The following is a 13,736-nucleotide window of genomic DNA, read 5'->3' as shown; positions in this document are numbered from 1 at the left end:
GATGATGGAACTTGCAAAGCGATGGATATTGTGGAAACCAGGTGACCCCAGAAAGAAGTGTGGTTTTTGAAACGTGTACGTGACGTGAGTACATCAAGATTTTAAAAGAATGTAAATGTTATTGGCCAGAAGAAAAGTTTCAAGAGCGATGCTCTCTTTACACCAACTTAGCCCAAGACTAACATCTCTAACTGGTGAGTTGTAACACTGGAATATAACGTTAGTCACGAAGAAGAGTTGTGGCAAGGATGAAGATTTGTAAATTTATCTTATCCTGCCAATGAGCTACGTAAAATTAACTGCAAGGGGAAGGAAATCTGGGCCAAGGTAAGGTGAAAAGAGTATAGTTAGCAACAAGAAGTAGCAGTGAGAATGAAAGTTACCACTGTTTGCGTGGATCACAGTGGAGGGAGGGAGAACCATCTGAGTGTCATGGGAAGAAAGCGAGGTTCAAATGAGTCAAGTGAAAATCTATACGAGTTTGGATAAATGTTTAAAAGCAAAAGAAGTGCATGCATTTGTGATCAGAAGAAATGAAGTGCGCTGGGCAACACAGAATGATGTTGAAATATGTGAGTATAGAATTAAGAAAATTAGAAATCAAGAATGAGAGCATTGGAATTGATTATTTGAGAGGAACATGTTGATTTACATGGAGAGAGATAAACAGACAAATGAGGAAGTAACGGAATTTGTGGTGTTGAGGTGGATGTGGTTAAAAGTTTTAAGAGACACTGTTGGACATGGCTTGACCATTTGGAGAAGATGGCGAACGAAAGAATAACTAGAAATGAGTATATGAGTGTGGAGGAGGAGGCAGACGAGGAGGGGGATAAGATGGAGAGGAGAGATATATGGGAGAATTGTGAGGTGGAGGGAGGGAAGCCAGATGACAGAAGACAGGGTAGCGTGACGCGGGGGCGATTTGTAAATGGCCGCTCCTTACCGGTATAAGGCGTCTGGCAAAAGAGAGAAAAATGTCAAGGGATGGTGGGTGTAGTCAGGGATGGCCTTGGATCATAAATAAAACCTTAGTAGAATTACCATTAACGTATATACAAAGTGGCATAATAATCGAGAGAATCTTAAAATGCACATCACTGGCCCATAAAACAAATTGCGTTAATGAGAATATTCTCAAAAACCTCTCACTACGAGGGGCCATCTCTAAGGGGAACAAAACCGATTGGCAGTAACAAGCATAGTGTAATAAAATCAAGTCGTCCTTACTGAATGGGTGACGGGATTCATTCAGCAGTTTCTCGTTTGTCGGTGGCATTAATGAAATATAAAACTCGATATTGTACCCCATGGCCCTTATTCACGACAGGTAAGGAAGCACCGTAGCTCGTCTTCTTAGCGATTGATTTTTGGTTACAGTAGGTTAACATCCTCTTGCCTCTTATCTGTGCAGAGTATAACTATATTAAAATAATATATAACATGGAGAAGAACAGTGAGCTGCAATATCCAAAGTAAGTCGCTTAGGAAAGTGTTAGGGTGCTTTATTAACCGACGAGAGATCGGTCCCAGGGGATAAATATTTGGTGAGAATTTACTATGAGTAATTCATAGATGTGTAATGCGCAAAATAATTCGTAGCGTCCTTACCGACGAGAGTACGGGGCCAGGGGTCAGATATTTGATGGGAACCTAGTCTACATAATTTATAAATAAATAACATTCAAGGGATAAAGCTCCTGACCGTAATTCATTCCTCACTGAGTATTATTCAACGTCAGTCTGAACCCAACCCAGATGAGTCGGCTGGCGTAACATAAAATGTTGTCCTTTAAAATTTACATGTAAATTAGCCAATGGTGCCTCGTAAACACTGGCCATTTAAATACGTTTAATAGATTAATTTACAGGTGCCTGAATATTTACCTGGACAGAGGCTTATAGGCTCGTATTCTTGCCGGATAAGGAAGCTTCCTAACACCTCTTTCTTAGCGATTTATTTTTGGATATGGTTCATGTCCTTTGGTGCCTCACTCATGCAGAGTATAGTAATGAAAGGATTTCTGTAATGTTGAATAGTAGTGTAAAGTGTAATCAATTAAATCGCTTAGGAAAAGGAGTTAGGGAATTTCCTTAACCGACGAGAATACGGGCCACAAGCGAAAAGGTGGTAATAACAATGGAATAAATTGAGGGCACTTATGCGATCTAGTGCGGAACGATGATTCTCTCACTCTCTCTCTCTCTCTCTCTCTCTCTCTCTCTGTAGAGATGGCATATTAAATCAAGTGTGTTATTACTCATGGCGCAATTTTTAGTGACTAAATCAAGGCAGTGGACGTAAATAAATTACTTTTGTTGGTTTACTGTTGATTTTTTTTTTTATGAAGTTATTAATTCGTTCATAAGGTAATCTACAGTAGTGTTACGACATTCTGTATAGAGTGTTTGGCAGGATTATAACGTTATACCCTTTGCCAGACATTAAATGGACAGACAGAGTATTAGATCATATATCCAGTCATGCCCCGCCTTCCATGAGATTCTAATATTGCAAGAGAGAGAGAGACAGAGAGAGAAACTATACCTCCCTCTACCGGATCTTTACTCCTATGGATAGTTAATGCGCCGAAAGTCCAGAAAATCCGTTATTCCTCGAGTGAAGAGAATTTTGCATAATGTAATCTCTGGACTATTATATATATATATATATTGTTACGCTGTCCGCCTTTCCGTTCCCACGGATGCAGCCGTTGCAGCTGGGCTAGGGGGATTATGCAGTATGTATCCGTGTCATTCGCGGAGTTTATATTAGCGAGTGCTACAAGTTCTTTTGTTTCTTTCGTTCCTGCCACTGAGGGCAATTTTATTTAATACCATGCTGAGTATGCATTTGATTATTTTGATTGTCTTGTGTGAGCTACCAGTATATTTAATGATGTTTTGCTTGCATTAGAAGTACCAGTTTATTGTAGAGAGAGAGAGAGGGGCACGAATATAAGTTCTTATTAATTAATTTGATTATGCGTTCGCGCTTGGCCGTGCGCGAGCCTTGATCAGAGTCAGTATCTTCCCAGCTAGCTTCCGTATCGTGCGTGGGTGCACACTCTCTCTCTCCCCAGTCATTTTTATGCCGAGCTGGCGTTTTCATTTAAGTTTATTTTTATTCTTTTGTTGCTGACTGAGGGAAGTAGTTATTTTATTTTGTTTTTGTAACCGTGTTGTCTTTGGAGGGCCAGTTTGGCTCACCGTGGTCTTCTCGCTGCCTTTGTTAACGTTCCCCAACACACGTACATACACACACACACCCCTAACCCCTACACAGTTAATCCCATCTCTTTGCTCAAGGCTAGTGAGAACCATCGTGAGCTATTAACTGCGTTCCCCCTTGGACACGGGTTAAGTAGAAAGTCGTCACCACCGGAAGTAAGTGGGAGGTGTTCCTGTATACTGTCTCGGGCGGTATTACTTCCGGTAGTGACGATAGTAGGCTAGATCTATAGGTAGGCTGTTCCGTTTATTATCACAGTACAGAGTGTTGCGTTTTAGTTTTTCCGTTGCGCAGTTTTTCTCTAGTTTGCGGAGTGTCAGTGCCGGGGTCTGCGTTATTTTGCAACGCAGTGGAGGCCGATCATCTAAGGCTGACTTGTTGTCTTTTTTGTAATAGCCCCGGGCTGGCGCCACCGTAACAGTGGCGACCTCGCATCAGGATATCCTAACAGTGCCTTCTTCTTGCTAGGATATCGTTACCTTGGCGTTCTCTGTGCTTTGAGGTGAAGTTGATGTGTGTAGTTTCTCAGTCAGCATTAGTATTTCATTATTTAGTACTGCCATTGATTTGTCGCCATGGAGTCACGCGTGTCTACACCAGATCGCGTGTACGTGCTGAGTCACCTGTGGATATGGAACAACGAGAGGCACATAGCAAAGGTACTCCCGTGTGAGCCCTGAGTTTGACTATGGTGCTGAAATGCCTCGTTTCAGCTACCCCACTATTACCATCTATGATGCCGTCGAGCCAGTTTAGAGCAGTTCCCCCAGGGATGTCTGGTGCTTTCCCTGGAGTTGTTCATTCCACTCCCATATACCCTGGAGCCTTGTCACCGGAGGCTCAGTTGCAGTTGGAGTTGAAAAAGATGGAGATGGAAATGCAGCGTGAAAAAGAAGAGAGGGAAATGCAGCGTGAAAAAGAAGAGAGGGAGATGCAGCGTGCAAGAGAGAAAGAAGAGAGGCAGAGGGAGATGCAGCGTGAAAAAATGCGATTTGAGCTGGAAGACTCGCTTGGAGGTGACTGCTAATAGACCAACTTCAGATACCCAAACCTCAGGCCGTGCAGAGGATAGGGAGAGTTGGTTCTCAAGGAGTCTAAAATTAGTGCCAGCATTTGATGAGTTGAAGGTGACAGAATGGTTTGTCAGGTTTGAGAAGAAGGCTAGGGAGTTTGAGTGGCCAAGGCAGCGCTGGGTGGGGTTGGTATCTAATGTGCTGAAGGGAAAAGCTTTGGAAGTGTATAATAGGTTGAGCCCTGAGGATGTAGATGATTATGATGAATTTAAAACAGCCATCCTGAAGGCATATGAACTTAGACCAGAGGCTTATCGGTTGTTGTTCCGTGGTGCTCGGAAAAGGCCTGCTGACACCTATGGCCTACGCTAGGTATCTGGAGGAGAGGTTAGACGAGTGGTTGCTGAGTGAGAGCGCCACTTCGTATAACGAGGTGCGTGAACTGCTTTGATGGAACATTTTACCAACATGGCTGACAAAGAAATTGGTGTTAAAATTAGGAGAAGAGATTTAAGACCGTGAAGGAAGCAGCGACGTGGGCTGATGACCGGGTGTTTGCCTTGCGAGTATGGGGGTCAAGTATGCTAATTTTCAGTATTCCAGGGAGAGGACTGTGAGTGGCCCTGCCTGGGATAAATCTCCCGTGAATCAGTCCAAGGGAAGTTCAGAGGAGAAAAAGAATTCAGGGAGAAAGAGCCCTGTATCCAGTTCGAAGCTAGTTTGTTACTTTTGCAAACAGAGTGGGCACATCAAGCCTAACTGTCCTAAGTGGAAGGCCTCCCAAAATGCCAAACCAGTGGCACTAATTGTAGGTTCGAGTCAGGTGAACGAGAGGAGTTGGGAGAGTGGTAACGGTGAGGGAGAAGTCTGTGGAAAGCTGGAGTGCAGCCGGCTGTGCTCGCTGCCAGCTCAGGCTGAAAAGGTTACCCAACATGCTACGCCACCTCCGGATGAACTGCCTCAGAAATCGTCCCTAGACTGGTGTAAACCTTTTATATGTCACGGCACAGTGAAAATTCATGGGATCAGTTATCCAGTTACTGTGGCTCGTGATACCTGTGCACAACAGTCTGTGTGCAGAAACGTGACTGGAGGAGCCTGTAAACTCAGGGAAGTATGTGCTGTGTAGAGGCATGAATTCAGATGAATACTATGATTATGTTCATGTGGAACTCGATTGCCCCATTGTTCAGGCTGCAGCTCAAGTAGCTGTTGCTGATGTAATGCCAGTAGAGGGGATTGATTTTCTGCTGGGGAACGACCTGGCTGGGGAGAAAGTATTTCCATCTCTTCCCCCACCAGTTGTTGTGGCAGAGAAGTGCTTTGACGCCCCAGAAATTGGTATTGAAGTTGATGCAGAAGTGGAAGCCATGTTCCCGGTCTGTGCAATTACACGATCTATGGCACAGGTTGCAGCCGGGAGGAAGAACTGGTGAAGCCACAGGTTCTTGGGGTCGACTGTGATGAGGCAGGGCCACCAATGGAGGAACCTAGTGAGCAGAGTGTTGCTGTAGTGGGTGAGGAGAGTGGGAATGCGTGCATGGGCGCCGCCCCACTTCCCACTCAGGACACTAGAGGTGGTGCTGAGTATGTCTGTGTGGAGACTGAACCCAGCCCATCGACTGAATTAGGAGAATTTCAGGACGCTGGGGTCGATCATGAGGATGCAGGACCTCCGTCAAACGCGCCTGAGGAACAGAGTGTCACTGTTGAGGGTAGAGGTGATGATGTCAGTGTGGAGTCTGACATTCCTACCCCTGTCGAGTGTACTAGAGGTGGCGCTGAGATTGATCGCCCTTCGCAATCCAGTGTCCCGACCAGTCCCTTATCTCAGTCCTCAGTAGAGCTGGCGGGTGTTGGGCCAGCAGAATTGAGGGTGAAGCAACAGGAGGATGTAACATTAAAGCCCTTGTTTGCTCGAGTAGGGGAAGAAAGAAGTATGGAGTGTGGTAAGGAGGAGTTCCTGATTAAAGATAATGTTTTACATCGCCGATGGACGCCCACTGGCGCCACGGTAGATGGAGGAGTGAGTGAGTTAGTGCAGGTGGCGGTGCCTGTGCAGTATAGGGTGCCGTTAATACAGTTAGCACATGAGGGACCTTTAGCAGGTCACTTGGGAAACAGGAAGACAGTGCAGCGCTTAAGATATAATTTTTGGTGGCCAAGTATGCCGGGACAAGTTGCTGCATTACATCAAGAGCTGTCACACGTGTCAGATAGTGGGCAAGCCTAATCAAGTTCTTCCTGTGGCACCTTTGACTCCCATTCCTGCAGTTGAACCTCCGTTTACCGGGTAATCATTGATATTGTGGGCCCTTTACCTCCTACTTCTGCTGGAAACAAGTATTTGTTAACCATAATGGATGTTACAACGCGATACCCAGAGGCTATACCAATCAGAAGCATGCAGGCGAAGTCAGTAGTCAAGCAACTTATCCTGTTCTTTACTCATTTTGGCCTGCCCAAGGAGTTGCAGTCAGACCGTGGAGTAAATTTTACATCTAATTTATTTAAGCAGACAATGACAGAGTTGGGCATCAAACACATTTTGTCCAGTGCCTACCATCCGCAGTCACAAGGTGCCCTGGAGAGGCATCATCAGACCTTAAAGACCATGCTGCGCACCTTCTGCTATGATAGTGGAAAGGATTGGGACCTAGCGGTACCCTTTGTTATGTTTGCAGTGAGAGAGGTACCAACTGAGTCGTTAGGGTTTTCACCCAATGAGTTAGTGTTTGGGCACAGAGTTCGTGGTCCCTTGGATGTGGTGCGAGAGGCCTGGAGTAACAACAAATCTGGCAACCAGGAATCCATGCTTGACTATGTCTGCCGCACTCGGGAGAGACTGCATTGCGCTTTAGAGCTTGCCCGTGACAATCTAATCGGGGCTCAAGCGAAAATGAAGGCTCATTACGATAAGAAGGTCAGAAGTCGTGAGTTTAAGCAAGGAGATGAAGTTTTGGCACTGCTGCCCATGCAAGGAAAACCTCTGGCGGCTAGATTCAGTGGTCCTTACATTGTGAAGAAGAGAGTTGGGGAACTTGATTATCTAATTGTTACCCCAGATAGGCGGAAGAGTACTCAGTTGTGCCACATTAATATGTTGAAGCCATACTACCGCCCAGTTGATTCTCATTGTGGGATGACTGCTGATGTCTCTCACCTGGGATGTGAAGGACGGGGAAAGGAGGACGTGGCACCAAAGGAACGTGCTGTGGAGGGAGCTGTTGGTGCCGGTGATGTGAGTGGTGGACTAGGGTTACAGCCACAGTTCCTGGAAGGTGACTTTGGAGTGGACGTTGAGGGAACCAGGGATAAGAGCGCTCCTGTAGTTTTGGTGGTTGGTAGTGAGTTGGAGGAGCAGGAGGAAGTGTTTAGTCGTGGTGAGATGTTACCAGCTGACCTATGGGAGGGCAATGGTTATGCAGCTCTGGTGGAGAAATTGCGACACCTTGATCCAGTAAAGCGAGAAGAGCTCTGCAACAGATTATGGAAACATCCGAAAGTTTTTGGAGATTCACCGGGATTGACAACTTGGGCTACTCATGACATTGACGTTGGGGATAGTAAGCCTGTAAAATTAGCTCCCTACCGCATCAACCCTATCAGACAGAAAGCTCTCGATAATGAGATCAAGTATATGTTAGACCATGGATTGATCAAGAGGAGTTTCAGTGAGTGGAGTTCACCAGTTACCTTACAGCCGAAGCCAGATGGGAAGGTTAGGTTGTGTGTGGACTTCCGGAAGGTTAACTCACTGTCTAAGACCGATGCTTATCCCTTACCTCGGGTCGATGACTCCGTGGACAAGGTGGGAAATGCCACTTATATCACCAAGCTTGACTTAGTAAAAGGATACTGGCAGGTCCCGCTGACGGAACGGGCTAAACAAGTGGCTAGCTTTGTTGTCAGTGGTGCAGTATATCAGTGCCAGGTGATGCCTTATGGATTGAAGAATGCTCCAGCCACTTTCCAGAGGCTTATGGATAAAGTGGTGGATGGCATACCCAATTGTGTCGTTTACATCGATGATGTCATTGTGTATGACACCAAGTGGGAGGAGCACCTTGATCATGTGGAAATGCTCATTAAGCGGTTGGAGGAAGCTGGCTTAGTAGTCAACTTAGACAAGTGCGAGTTCGTACGTGCTAAGGTCCAGTACCTTGGATTTGTTGTAGGACATGGGCAAGTGGCTCCACCTCGGGCTAAGGTGGATGCCATTTCCAACTTTGCAGCACCCCAGTGTCGCCGTGCCCTCCAGCGATTTTTGGGCATGATCGGCTATTACAGACGATTTATTGGGAATTACTCCACAGTGCTTGCCTCTTACTGACTTATTGCGCCAAGGATAAGAAGTGGCAGTGGACAGCCGAGTGTGAGCAAGCTTTTACTACTGTTAAGTCTCTGCTGTGCCACCACCCTATATTGCGTGCACCAGATTTTGACAAATCTTTTGTGCTGGCAGTTGATGCTAGCCGAGTAGGGGTAGGAGCAGTGTTGATGCAGCCGGATGAGGGCCAGGTTGAACATCCCATATCATACTTCTCAAAGAAGTTTAATAGAGCTCAGAAGAACTACTCTGTCATAGAGCAGGAGTTATTAGCGATTATCCTGGCCCTGCAACACTTTGCTGTCTACCTGCCCCCTTTTGGCCCTGTGATCAAGATTTATTCAGACCATCATCCCCTGCAGTTTTTGAACAAGTTTAAATTCAAGAACCAGCGTTTGACCCGCTGGAGTTTGCTTTTGCAGGAGTACAATTTAGAAGTTAGGCATATTAAGGGTATTGATAACGTAATTGCTGATTGTTTATCCAGGGAGGGGTCAGGGTCATGATTCGAAAATTTTGATCCAGGGCTCAAAATTTTCCCTTGGGGAAGGGCGTGTTACGCTGTCCGCCTTTCCGTTCCCACGGATGCAGCCGTTGCAGCTGGGCTAGGGGGATTATGCAGTATGTATCCGTGTCATTCGCGGAGTTTATATTAGCGAGTGCTACAAGTTCTTTTGTTTCTTTCGTTCCTGCCACTGAGGGCAATTTTATTTAATACCATGCTGAGTATGCATTTGATTATTTTGATTGTCTTGTGTGAGCTACCAGTATATTTAATGATGTTTTGCTTGCATTAGAAGTACCAGTTTATTGTAGAGAGAGAGAGGGGCACGAATATAAGTTCTTATTAATTAATTTGATTATGCGTTCGCGCTTGGCCGTGCGCGAGCCTTGATCAGAGTCAGTATCTTCCCAGCTAGCTTCCGTATCGTGCGTGGGTGCACACTCTCTCTCTCCCCAGTCATTTTTATGCCGAGCTGGCGTTTTCATTTAAGTTTATTTTTATTCTTTTGTTGCTGACTGAGGGAAGTAGTTATTTTATTTTGTTTTTGTAACCGTGTTGTCTTTGGAGGGCCAGTTTGGCTCACCGTGGTCTTCTCGCTGCCTTTGTTAACGTTCCCCAACACACGTACATACACACACACCCCTAACCCCTACACAGTTAATCCCATCTCTTTGCTCAAGGCTAGTGAGAACCATCGTGAGCTATTAACTGCGTTCCCCCTTGGACACGGGTTAAGTAGAAAGTCGTCACCACCGGAAGTAAGTGGGAGGTGTTCCTGTATACTGTCTCGGGCGGTATTACTTCCGGTAGTGACGATAGTAGGCTAGATCTATAGGTAGGCTGTTCCGTTTATTATCACAGTACAGAGTGTTGCGTTTTAGTTTTTCCGTTGCGCAGTTTTTCTCTAGTTTGCGGAGTGTCAGTGCCGGGGTCTGCGTTATTTTTGCAACGCAGTGGAGGCCGATCATCTAAGGCTGACTTGTTGTCTTTTTTGTAATAGCCCCGGGCTGGCGCCACCGTAACAATATATATATATATATATATATATATATATATATATATACACTCCCCCAGTATCCCTGCTTGTCGTAAAAGGCGACTAAAAGTGTTGGCGGAGGGTTAGTGCCCCTCCCCGGAAAACAACTAACTAAAAAAACAAACAATAAGCCTCGGACAAGGACTGACCAAACGATGACGACCCAGGACCACACAAAGGACTTGGTAATGGGTACATGGAATGTAAGAGGAGCGAATGATGAGGTGAAAGAGATAGAGATTGTCCAGGTGTTTGAGGGTGCGAAAGTGGATGTATGTGGAATAACTGAAACAAAATGGAGAGGAGAAAGTGTGAGAGAATGAGAGTATGGATGGGGTATATGTGCAGGAGTAGGTGAGAATGAGAGGGCGAAGGAAGGAGTATGTATAGTTGTGAGTAAAAGATGGAAGAAAAGCATAAGACAGTATGGATCAGTTGGGTCAAGGATTGTGTGGGTAAAGTTGAAAGTTGGAATACAAATGTGGGCGATTGTGTGTGTGTATGCGCCAACGCAAGATCGTGCTAGAAGAGTGAGAGAAGAGTTCTGGACAAATGTAGAAGTGTGCATGGAAAAGTTTGGAAGGAATGAGAGAGTGTTTTTGATTGGTGATATGAATGGTAAAGTTGGGAATGCGAAGGTGGATGGAATAGTTGGTGAGTGGTGGTGTGCCTGCTGAGATAGATGAGAATGGGAGTGCGTTAGTGGACATTTGTGCTGGGAGGGGGTTGGTGGTAGCCAATACCCTCTTCAGGCATAAAATGATCCACAGGTATACATGGCGAGTGATGAGAAGAGTGGGTGGTGAACTGAATGAAAGGAAGGCAATGATTGATTATGTGTGTGTGGATGAAAGGATGCGAAGATGTGTAATGGATGCAAGAGTTTATAGGGGTTGGGGGAGTGGACTTTCTGACCACTACTTGGTGGTGGCCAGAATCAAGGTCCAATTAGAATGGAGAAATAGAAGAAGGGAAAGACGAGAGGAAGGAGTAGTTGCAAGGAGAGTGGAAAGGTTACAAGAGGATGAGAAAAAGGCAGAGTAAAAGAGAGAAGTGGAGGAACGATTGGGCAAATATGAACTGGAGCAGATGGGAGACGTGGAAGGTGTGTGTAGCATATTTACAGAAGAAATATGTGCAGCATGTGATGTGGTGTGTGGAAGGAAGAGAAGACGGAGGGGGGGGTGCAAGGAAGAGCGTGGTGGACTGAAGAGGTGAAACAGGCTGTGGCACAAAAGAAGAAAGCATACAATGAATGGATGAGAAATAGGGGCGTGGAAGAAGTTGAGAGGCAGAAGAGAGAGTTATATGTAGAAAGAAAGAGAGAGGTGAAAAGATTGGTAAGAGAGAGTAAGAAGAGAGTGGATGAGGAATTTGGAAGGAATTTGAGTGTAAAGTGGAGGGACTGTAAGAAAATGTTCTGGAAAGAGGTGAAAAGAGTAAGACAGGGTGGAAGTGAAGTTAGCAGGGGAGTGAAAGATAAAAATGGTTGATTACTAGTGGAGAAGGGAGAAAAAGTGAGCAGATGGAGAGAACACTTTAAGGAATTGTTGAACGTAGAGGATGGAAGTAATGCGAGTATAAGTGGCTGGGGAGTGGCTGGGAGAAGGAGGGAGGTGAGAAGACAGGAAGAAATCAGCAGGATAGAAGTTGTGGAAGCAATGAAGAAAGTTAAATCTGGGAAAGCCCCAGGAATTGATGAAGTGTGTGGTGAAATGCTGAAGCATGGGGGAGAGATAGTAGTAGAATGGATTTGGAAGATGTGCAGATTAGCCTGGGAGGAAGGTAGAGTCCCGGAGGATTGGAAGTCAGGTATAATTATTCCCTTGTACAAAGGAAAAGGGGAAAAAGAAGTGTGTGGTAATCATAGGGGCATTTGTCTTCTTAGTATAATAGGAAAAGTGTATGGTAGGATACTTATTGACAGAGTTAGAGAAAGAACAGAGAAATTAGTTGGAGAGGAACAGGGAGGCTTTAGGAAGGAATGAGGTTGTTTAGATCAGATATTCATCCTTAGATCTTTAGTGGAAAAGTTCCTAGAGAAGGGAAAGAAGTTGTATGCGGCTTTCATGGATTTGGACAAAGCATATGACAGGGTGGATAGACAAGGATTGTGGAAAGTGTTAAGAATATATGGAGTAGATGGGAAGTTGCTGAATGCTGTGAAGAGTATGTACGATGGTGCGAAGGCTGCAGTGCGTGTGGATGGTGAACTAAGTGAATTTTTCTCTTTGAAAGATGGGTTGAAACAGGGATGTGTCATATCTCCATGGTTGTTCAGTCTGTACATGGATGGGGTAATAAAAGAGGTACAAGGTAGGGTAGTGGATGTTGGAGTGGCCCTGGTGAGAGAGGATAGTGTTTGGAAACTCCCTGTACTGTTGTTTGCAGATGATACTGTGTTGTTGAGTGAAGACGAAGGGGAACTCCAAGGCATGGTGGATGAGTTTGGGAGAGTAAGAAACGAAATCTGAAGGTGAATGTAGGGAAGAGTAAAGTGATGGTCTTTGAGATAGGTGAAGTCAGTGAATGTACAGCGAGGTTGCATGGTGAGGAAATGGAAAATGTGAGTACGTTTAAGTACTTGGGTAGTGTGATGAGTAAGGATGGAGGTTTGGAGGGTGAAGTGCTTGAAAGGGTACAGCAGGGAAGAAAGGTTGCTGGTTCTTTGAAAGCAGTGATAAGAAACAGGGAAGTGAGCATGGAAGTGAAAAAGTTACTACATGACAGTGTTGTGATACCAACTCTAACGTACGGAAGTGAAGCTTGGACGTTGTTGGAAGGACACAAGTCAAGAGTGAGAGCAGTGGAAATGAGTTATTTAAGAGGACCCTGTGGAGTCACATGGAGAGATAGGCTGACGAATGAGGATATAAAGGATCGTTGTGGTGTTGATGTGAATGTGATAGGGAGCGTTATGAGGAACACACTGAGGTGGTTTGGCCATGTGGAGAGGATGGAGGGTGAAAGACTGACGAAGAGAGTGTATGTGAGTGAGGCGGAGAGGAGAAGAGGGAGGGGGAGGCCGAGGATGAGATGGAGGGATGGGGTGGAGAGGTATATGAGAGAGGGGGGTGTGAGTTGGGAGCAGAGCAGTGAAATGGCGGGGGACAGGGTGACTTGGAGGCGATTTGTTTGTGGCCACCCCAAACGGGATTGAGGCGTCTGGCAATATATATATATATATATATATACATATATATATATATATATATATATATATATATATATAGATATAGATGTATATATATATGTGTATATATATATATATTATATATATATATATATATATATGATATATATATATATATATATATATATATATATATATACCTAGGCTGCTTCCCCCAAGGAAAGGGAGGTAGCCGAGACAGGACGACACACTCCCCATTTACTCATCCATTCAAACACATTCATTCGCATCTTAGCCCCAAAGGGGAAAACGGACAGATCCTCACCGCACCACACCGCACAAGGGTCAACTGCTCAATGCAATCAGTGACATCCGCAGCAGGGCCTGACAGCAGAACTGGTTTACCCCTGCCACATCATAACAGACCCATCCCCTTACCCGCACCTGACCTGACTAGCTGATCAGACCAAATGCGGGAGAATATCCC

This window comes from Coenobita brevimanus, chromosome 81, assembly GCF_032717465.1.
Source record: "Coenobita brevimanus isolate Jiangsu-jjx chromosome 81, ASM3271746v2, whole genome shotgun sequence".
Classification (NCBI taxonomy): domain Eukaryota; kingdom Metazoa; phylum Arthropoda; class Malacostraca; order Decapoda; family Coenobitidae; genus Coenobita; species Coenobita brevimanus.
Note: the sequence above shows the minus strand (reverse complement) of the source record.